The 7,500-nt window shown below is 55.3% G+C and overlaps 2 non-coding genes and 1 pseudogene across 2 annotated transcripts; all 3 read right to left on the bottom strand.

The window, feature by feature from the left end:
• Window positions 1-1,760, bottom strand: part of LOC126443663 (large subunit ribosomal RNA) — a 4,757-nt pseudogene extending 2,997 nt beyond the window's left edge.
• A 188-nt stretch (window positions 1,761-1,948) lies between these two features.
• On the bottom strand, window positions 1,949-2,103 carry LOC126443635 (5.8S ribosomal RNA). The gene has a single exon (XR_007582065.1). It is a non-coding gene; the product is annotated as a 5.8S ribosomal RNA (ribosomal RNA).
• Window positions 2,104-2,456: 353 nt separating this feature from the next.
• LOC126443655 (small subunit ribosomal RNA) lies at window positions 2,457-4,365 on the bottom strand. Its single transcript, XR_007582083.1, has one exon. It is a non-coding gene; the product is annotated as a small subunit ribosomal RNA (ribosomal RNA).
• Window positions 4,366-7,500: the final 3,135 nt, after the last annotated feature.

Below are 7,500 nucleotides of genomic sequence, written 5' to 3'. Positions count from 1 at the left end.
CTGCGCCCACCGCCGCGACCCTCCTACTCGTCAGGGCTTCGCGGCCGGCCGCAAGGACCGGCCATGACTGCCAGACTGACGGCCGAGTATAGGCACGACGCTTCAGCGCCATCCATTTTCAGGGCTAGTTGCTTCGGCAGGTGAGTTGTTACACACTCCTTAGCGGATTCCGACTTCCATGGCCACCGTCCTGCTGTCTTAAGCAACCAACGCCTTTCATGGTTTCCCATGAGCGTCGATTCGGGCGCCTTAACTCGGCGTTTGGTTCATCCCACAGCGCCAGTTCTGCTTACCAAAAGTGGCCCACTTGGCACTCCGATCCGAGTCGTTTGCTCGCGGCTTCAGCATATCAAGCAAGCCGGAGATCTCACCCATTTAAAGTTTGAGAATAGGTTGAGGTCGTTTCGGCCCCAAGGCCTCTAATCATTCGCTTTACCGGATGAGACTCGTACGAGCACCAGCTATCCTGAGGGAAACTTCGGAGGGAACCAGCTACTAGATGGTTCGATTAGTCTTTCGCCCCTATACCCAGCTCCGACGATCGATTTGCACGTCAGAATCGCTACGGACCTCCATCAGGGTTTCCCCTGACTTCGTCCTGGCCAGGCATAGTTCACCATCTTTCGGGTCCCAACGTGTACGCTCTAGGTGCGCCTCACCTCGCAATGAGGACGAGACGCCCCGGGAGTGCGGAGGCCGCCGCCCCGTGAAGGGCGGGGAAGCCCCATCCTCCCTCGGCCCGCGCAAGGCGAGACCTTCACTTTCATTACGCCTTTAGGTTTCGTACAGCCCAATGACTCGCGCACATGTTAGACTCCTTGGTCCGTGTTTCAAGACGGGTCGTGAAATTGTCCAAAGCTGAAGCGCCGCTGACGGGAGCGATTATTCCGCCCGAGAGCATCCCGAGCCAACAGCGGCGCGGGTCCGGGGCCGGGCCAGGTAGGTCCGTCATCCGGGAAGAACCGCGCGCGCTTGCCGGGAGCCCGAGCGCCCAAAGGGGCGAATCGACTCCTCCAGATATACCGCCGGGCAGCCAGCCAGGACACCGGGGCTCTGCCCAACAGACGCGAACCGAGGCCCGCGGAAGGACAGGCTGCGCACCCGGGCCGTAGGCCGGCACCCAGCGGGTCGCGACGTCCTACTAGGGGAGAAGTGCGGCCCACCGCACACCGGAACGGCCCCGCCCCGCGGCGAGTGGAAAGGCAACCGGACACGACCCCGCCGCGAATTGCTCCGCGCGGGCGGCCGGCCCCATCTGCCGAGGGCGGAGGCCAGTGGCCGGATGGGCGTGAATCTCACCCGTTCGACCTTTCGGACTTCTCACGTTTACCCCAGAACGGTTTCACGTACTTTTGAACTCTCTCTTCAAAGTTCTTTTCAACTTTCCCTCACGGTACTTGTTCGCTATCGGTCTCGTGGTCATATTTAGTCTCAGATGGAGTTTACCACCCACTTGGAGCTGCACTCTCAAGCAACCCGACTCGAAGGAGAGGTCCCGCCGACGCTCGCACCGGCCGCTACGGGCCTGGCACCCTCTACGGGCCGTGGCCTCATTCAAGTTGGACTTGGGCTCGGCGCGAGGCGTCGGGGTAGTGGACCCTCCCAAACACCACATGCCACGACAGGCGGCAGCCTGCGGGGTTCGGTGCTGGACTCTTCCCTGTTCGCTCGCCGCTACTGGGGGAATCCTTGTTAGTTTCTTTTCCTCCGCTTAGTAATATGCTTAAATTCAGCGGGTAGTCTCGCCTGCTCTGAGGTCGTTGTACGAGGTGTCGCACGCCACACCGCCAGCCGGCTGTGCACGCTACCGAGTAAGTACCGGTATGCGAACCGCCAGGCGACGGGCGCGCATCGCACGTTTAAGGAGACGCGGCCGGCCCCACAGGCGGCCACGACACTCCCAGGTCTGCGAAGCGGGGCAAACGCCGCGCGCTTCAGTATACGTAGCCGACCCTCAGCCAGACGTGGCCCGGGAACGGAATCCATGGACCGCAATGTGCGTTCGAAACGTCGATGTTCATGTGTCCTGCAGTTCACATGTCGACGCGCAATTTGCTGCGTTCTTCATCGACCCACGAGCCGAGTGATCCACCGTCCTGGGTGATCTTTTCATAGTTTCCACCATCTCTTTCGAGACAGTTGCATAGGCGGGACTGAGGCGTGTGGCGGCCCTGTTCCAGCGTTCAGTGTCCAACGGCCTCACGGCCGATGGGCGTCGTACGGCTCCACACCGGAGCGGACAGGCAGTCGGGCGAAAGTCATTCAAAACCGGCGCCAGGCGCCAGGTGCCGCAGGCCAGCCGCTCCAGCGCTTCAGCGCTCGTACCACACAACATTGCCGTTAGTTTTGAGACGAACGCGTGGTTCCGCACGCGGCGCACGGCTACTGCGAGCCGTACAGGTAGCTGCGTGTTGCGCGACACGACACGCACATCGAAAGACATGCAGTCTAGTCGGTAATGATCCTTCCGCAGGTTCACCTACGGAAACCTCGTTACGACTTTTACTTCCTCTAAATGATCAAGTTTGGTCATCTTTCCGGTAGCATCGGCAACGACAGAGTCAATGCCGCGTACCAGTCCGAAGACCTCACTAAATCATTCAATCGGTAGTAGCGACGGGCGGTGTGTACAAAGGGCAGGGACGTAATCAACGCGAGCTTATGACTCGCGCTTACTGGGAATTCCTCGTTCATGGGGAACAATTGCAAGCCCCAATCCCTAGCACGAAGGAGGTTCAGCGGGTTACCCCGACCTTTCGGCCTAGGAAGACACGCTGATTCCTTCAGTGTAGCGCGCGTGCGGCCCAGAACATCTAAGGGCATCACAGACCTGTTATTGCTCAATCTCGTGCGGCTAGAAGCCGCCTGTCCCTCTAAGAAGAAAAGTAATCGCTGACAGCACGAAGGATGTCACGCGACTAGTTAGCAGGCTAGAGTCTCGTTCGTTATCGGAATTAACCAGACAAATCGCTCCACCAACTAAGAACGGCCATGCACCACCACCCACCGAATCAAGAAAGAGCTATCAATCTGTCAATCCTTCCGGTGTCCGGGCCTGGTGAGGTTTCCCGTGTTGAGTCAAATTAAGCCGCAGGCTCCACTCCTGGTGGTGCCCTTCCGTCAATTCCTTTAAGTTTCAGCTTTGCAACCATACTTCCCCCGGAACCCAAAAGCTTTGGTTTCCCGGAGGCTGCCCGCCGAGTCATCGGAGGAACTGCGGCGGATCGCTGGCTGGCATCGTTTATGGTTAGAACTAGGGCGGTATCTGATCGCCTTCGAACCTCTAACTTTCGTTCTTGATTAATGAAAACATACTTGGCAAATGCTTTCGCTTCTGTTCGTCTTGCGACGATCCAAGAATTTCACCTCTAACGTCGCAATACGAATGCCCCCGCCTGTCCCTATTAATCATTACCTCGGGTTCCGAAAACCAACAAAATAGAACCGAGGTCCTATTCCATTATTCCATGCACACAGTATTCAGGCGGGCTTGCCTGCTTTAAGCACTCTAATTTGTTCAAAGTAAACGTGCCGGCCCACCGAGACACTCAATAAAGAGCACCCTGGTAGGATTTCAACGGGGTCCGCCTCGGGACGCACGAGCACGCACGAGGCGGTCGCACGCCTTCGGCTCGCCCCACCGGCAGGACGTCCCACGATACATGCCAGTTAAACACCGACGGGCGGTGAACCAACAGCGTGGGACACAAATCCAACTACGAGCTTTTTAACCGCAACAACTTTAATATACGCTATTGGAGCTGGAATTACCGCGGCTGCTGGCACCAGACTTGCCCTCCAATAGATACTCGTTAAAGGATTTAAAGTGTACTCATTCCGATTACGGGGCCTCGGATGAGTCCCGTATCGTTATTTTTCGTCACTACCTCCCCGTGCCGGGAGTGGGTAATTTGCGCGCCTGCTGCCTTCCTTGGATGTGGTAGCCGTTTCTCAGGCTCCCTCTCCGGAATCGAACCCTGATTCCCCGTTACCCGTTACAACCATGGTAGGCGCAGAACCTACCATCGACAGTTGATAAGGCAGACATTTGAAAGATGCGTCGCCGGTACGAGGACCGTGCGATCAGCCCAAAGTTATTCAGAGTCACCAAGGCAAACGGACCGGACGAGCCGACCGATTGGTTTTGATCTAATAAAAGCGTCCCTTCCATCTCTGGTCGGGACTCTGTTTGCATGTATTAGCTCTAGAATTACCACAGTTATCCAAGTAACGTGGGTACGATCTAAGGAACCATAACTGATTTAATGAGCCATTCGCGGTTTCACCTTAATGCGGCTTGTACTGAGACATGCATGGCTTAATCTTTGAGACAAGCATATGACTACTGGCAGGATCAACCAGGGAGCTGCGTCAACTAGAGCTGAGCAGCCGGCCGCCCGGGAGTGTGTCCCGGGGGCCCGCGCGAACACGCAAGCGTCCGCTCAATTATTCTGCAAACAGGAGGAGGCTGAGCTCCCCTGCACAACACACCTCGAAACCCTCTCAGGTCCCGGCGGCGCGCAGCGCCGTCCTAAGTACTTGGTCGGGTTCGAGAGAGGCGCAATCGCCCGGAGTTAGGCGAGTAGACGCTTTAGGTGCGACCACCCGTGCTCCCAACTGAGCTTGCCGCTGCCGACAGAGGCCCGGGAGCGTGCTGTCGTGGCATTGCCGGCGGGAGACAACACGCGCCACCTACGGTGACCGGCAGCTCCAACGCCAGCGCCACAGAAGGACAAAAGCCCCACTTGGGTGCCGAAGCGAACTCTCCCAGCACAGCGCACGCGCCAACACGTCCGCACAGCTGCGATACAAACCACCTGCGAGAACCGCTGGGGCGACCGAGCAGCAGACGGCGTCGCGGCGCCGAGCGCCGGGCGGCGGCGCATCCTCAGCGCACACAGTCCTCAATCGGACCAGCACACTGCAGATGGCCACCGCGCTTCGCACCGGGCCCGCGAGGACCTACTTTGGCCGCAAGGCGCCGCGAGCAGGGGGCGCCGGCGCGCAGCTGCGCCGCCTGCCGCGTCCGTCGGCCGGCGCGCCTGCCACTGGCCGCCCCCACCAGCCGGCTGTAGCGCGTGCGCCCACGCACCGCGCTGCCAGCACGCCGGGCGGCCCCCCCTCACCGGCCGGGGACGGTCCCACCCAGCCACCGCCGCGTATCGCCTCACACCCAGATCCCCTTTCGCGTTCGTGGGCATGGTGGGTCCCCTTTCACGTTCGTGGGCATGGTGGGTATCCCTGAAACAACCGGTTAATAGCTCGACCGATCGTCGCCAACACTGATTCACCTCTAGCGAGAACAACCGCACCACAACGGGTTACCTGTTGTTCATTTGCGTAACGTCACCAGCAAACGTAGACGTCCATCGCCATTTGCAACGAGTATTGCATGCCTGTGTCAGGTGTCACAACACACTACGTCTGCCCACATAGACGCAACAACATGTGCACGCCTCGAGAACACGTGGAAGGTAGCCCCCGTACGTATGCGGTGTCCATTGCGCGAACGACTGTCAGCCGGCCTCTGCAGGATGTCGCAGATGTGGAACGCGGTGCAACATGCTATCACGGTGTGTGAGAAGAGACGACTACGTCCGAATACACGCTCCACTACATCAACAGACTGCTCATGCTGATCGCCATCCAGGGCGTCCGTTCCTCCCACACGTCTGAATGGCGTACCACACTGCAATCCAGCTCTTATAGGGAGACGACACGTAGCTGCGTGCACAATATTTGGACTGTATGGTCTGCCGTTGCTAGGCGCAGTCGTCGTACGGTCACACATGTGCCACGATGTATCATTCAGTACATACGGACCAATGTGCAGTACAGTTTGTGGGTTTTGCGTACATCGGCGGACAGGTGACAGGCCGTACCACAACGTAGGCTGAGTACGTCGGCATGCGAAGGGCATTGAACATGCAAACTTCTCAACGACCAGCTTGCGAAGGCAGGGGGGAAGGGGGGGGGGCATGTACGTCCTGCTGCTATCCACATTACAGTGTATAGCAGGAGCATGTGGAAAGTCAGCAACACCTGCAAGGTGTTTAACATGACGCGATACACAGGGGACCGGGCAGTGCGAATAGCGAACTATATTGCGAGGGTTGCGGTTAGGCAACACTACACTAATTTAACGAGTTGCATAACAATTACAGAGCAGGTTCAGCGACAACGTGCGTCAGGTTAAGGCGCAATATAGGTTAGGTTGAGGCACAATATAGGTTAGGTTAAGGCACAACATGGGTTACGTTAAGGCACAAATTGGGTTACGTTAAGGCACAACATGGGTTACGTTAAGGCACAACATGGGTTACGTTAAGGCACAAATTAGGTTACGTTAAGGCACAAATTAGGTTACGTTAAGGCACAAATTAGGTTACGTTAAGGCACAAATTAGGTTACGTTAAGGCACAAATTAGGTTACGTTAAGGCACAAATTAGGTTACGTTAAGGCACAAATTAGGTTACGTTAAGGCACAAATTAGGTTACGTTAAGGCACAAATTAGGTTACGTTAAGGCACAAATTAGGTTACGTTAAGGCACAAATTAGGTTACGTTAAGGCACAAATTAGGTTACGTTAAGGCACAAATTAGGTTACGTTAAGGCACAAATTAGGTTACGTTAAGGCACAAATTAGGTTACGTTAAGGTACAATATGGGTTAGGTTAAGGTACAATATGGGTTAGGTTAAGGTACAATATGGGTTAGGTTAAGGTACAATATGGGTTAGGTTAAGGTACAATATGGGTTAGGTTAAGGCACAACGTAGGTTAGGTTAAGGCACAACGTAGGTTAGGTTAAGGCACAACATAGGTTAGGTTAAGGCACAACATAGGTTAGGTTAAGGCACAACATAGGTTAGGTTAAGGCACAACATAGGTTAGGTTAAGGCACAACATAGGTTAGGTTAAGGCACAACATAGGTTAGGTTAAGGCACAACATAGGTTAGGTTAAGGCACAACATAGGTTAGGTTAAGGCACAACATAGGTTAGGTTAAGGCACAACGTAGGTTAGGTTAAGGCACAACGTAGGTTAGGTTAAGGCACAACGTAGGTTAGGTTAAGGCACAACGTAGGTTAGGTTAAGGCACAACGTAGGTTAGGTTAAGGCACAACGTAGGTTAGGTTAAGGCACAACGTAGGTTAGGTTAAGGCACAACGTAGGTTAGGTTAAGGCACAACGTAGGTTAGGTTAAGGCACAACGTAGGTTAGGTTAAGGCACAACGTAGGTTAGGTTAAGGCACAACGTAGGTTAGGTTAAGGCACAACGTAGGTTAGGTTAAGGCACAACGTAGGTTAGGTTAAGGCACAACGTAGGTTAGGTTAAGGCACAACGTAGGTTAGGTTAAGGCACAACGTAGGTTAGGTTAAGGCACAACATAGGTTAGGTTAAGGCACAACATAGGTTAGGTTAAGGCACAACATAGGTTAGGTTAAGGCACAACATAGGTTAGGTTAAGGCACAACATAGGTTAGGTTAAGGCACA

Source organism: Schistocerca serialis, unplaced genomic scaffold, assembly GCF_023864345.2.
Source record: "Schistocerca serialis cubense isolate TAMUIC-IGC-003099 unplaced genomic scaffold, iqSchSeri2.2 HiC_scaffold_167, whole genome shotgun sequence".
Classification (NCBI taxonomy): Eukaryota; Metazoa; Arthropoda; class Insecta; order Orthoptera; family Acrididae; genus Schistocerca; species Schistocerca serialis.
The sequence above is the reverse complement of the archived record's forward strand: the minus strand, read 5'-3'. Positions and strand labels throughout refer to the sequence as shown.